At 47.5% G+C, this 1,732-nt stretch overlaps 1 protein-coding gene across 3 annotated transcripts in view; it reads left to right on the forward strand.

Moving 5' to 3' along the window:
- Window positions 1–686: 686 nt before the first annotated feature.
- lrrc2 (leucine rich repeat containing 2) overlaps window positions 687–1,732 on the forward strand; it is a 23,339-nt gene continuing 22,293 nt past the window's right edge. For 2 of the 3 annotated variants that reach the window (XM_015015766.1, XM_015015764.1), the window contains exon 1: window positions 687–778. The gene's annotated coding sequence lies outside the window, so the exon portion shown is untranslated. The remainder of the gene's footprint in view (window positions 779–1,732) is intronic. The other variant, XM_015015765.1, reaches the window with a different exon arrangement.

Genomic DNA, 1,732 nt, shown 5'->3' on the forward strand with positions numbered 1-1,732 from the left:
ATAATTCATTTAAATGTTATTTCTGATCCTCATTTTCTGATTGCAAGTCAAAGCTAGTTTAGCAAGAACTGTGGGGATAAAATGTGATTAATATAAAATATTGAATATTTACTTAAAATCAAGAGGAGAAAAAGATTTATCTGGCAATAAAGTCATAAACTATCTTATGGTAATAATTTTCCACTGGTCATCTTTAATCAGGAGGTATTTATGCTGAATAAATGTAATAATTAAAAGAGACCCAAAAGAAAAACTCCTGCAGTTTTTATTATTTCTAAAGAGTCTGAGTAAAAAGGGTCGATGTTTTCTGGTTGAAGACGAAAGCAGAAACATTGTTGGGAGTCGATTTTTGAACCATGTTTTCAAAGATGATGTGATTTATCTGTAAAGGTAAATCCACACAAAGTGAAAAATGATCATCTGCAGCAACTTGTGTACCAGAACTGAGGTCCGGGCGGGCCGCACAAAACCCTTCAGAGGGCCGTAAATGGCCCCCGGGCCGCACTTTGGACATCCCTGACTCCAGCCATGAAGAAAGTTTCTGTCAGGTGAAATCAGCCAGTAAATATAAAACATTACACTGAACAGTCGGGTTCTGGTTCTGGAGGAAACTGATCCGCCCGTTGATCCGGGGAAACGCCTCTGTGTGTGTGAGGAGCGCCGAGCCTCGGTGTCATGTGACACACACTCACACGCAGCAAAGCACTGTAAAAATAGCTTGGTGGGTCACACACACACTGCGGGTCAGTAAACAAGACGGACGGACGCCGAGCCTCAGGTAGGAACCAGAGGACGGATTCTGGGTCAGAACCAGAACTATGACCTCATCTGATCGATTGTTGGATTTTCTGATTTTTAACAGTTTGATTTTAAAAACCAAAATGTTTTCTGTGTGAGCAGCTAAAATTAGCAGCATGTTGTAATGAGCAGAACGGAGATTTAGAGATCTGAGTAAAATCTGTCAGATCAAATATGTTTGTGTTAAAACTGAACATTTCAGCTGAAACCATTTGAAATTCATTGAAATAGATAAAAATACAAAACTCTACAAGGGTTCAGTGATTCAATGATTTAAAATCCGTCTGATCCCACAAACCAGACCGACCCGGATCTGGCAAACTGGGTGGAAAGCAGAATCAGGCCAGATCTGGCAATGATGGGATGGTTCAGCTGAGGCGGGCCACACCTGGGTCAGTGATGTAATTTCTCACCTGGGCCAGTGACGGCAGGCCACACCTGGGCCAGTGACGGCAGGCCACACCCTGACCGGTGATGTCGCAACTGGGCCAATGGTGTCACACCACATCTGGGCTGGTGAAATTACATCACTGGTTCAGGTGTGATATCACCGGCCCAGGTGTGGCCAGTGTTGACACACCACAGTTGGGCCAGTGATGGCAGGCCACAACTTGCCCAGGGATGTCACATCTGGGCCGGTAATGTCACACCACGCTTGAGCCGGTGATGGCATTTCGCACTTGGGCCGGTGATGTCACACCACACCTGCGCCGGTGACAGCAGGCCACACCTGGGCCAGTGATGGCATTTCGCACCTGAGACGGTGATGGCAGGCCGCACCTGGGCCCGTGATGGCACACCGCACTTGGGCCGGTGATGTCACACCACACCTGCGCCGGTGACAGCAGGCCACACCTGGGCCAGTGATGGCATTTCGCACCTGAGACGGTGATGGCAGGCCGCACCTGGGCCCGTGATGGCACACCGCACTTGG

Source organism: Poecilia latipinna, unplaced genomic scaffold, assembly GCF_001443285.1.
Source record: "Poecilia latipinna isolate Pla-1442-1.1 unplaced genomic scaffold, P_latipinna-1.0 Scaffold1950, whole genome shotgun sequence".
In the NCBI taxonomy this organism is placed as follows: Eukaryota; Metazoa; Chordata; class Actinopteri; order Cyprinodontiformes; family Poeciliidae; genus Poecilia; species Poecilia latipinna.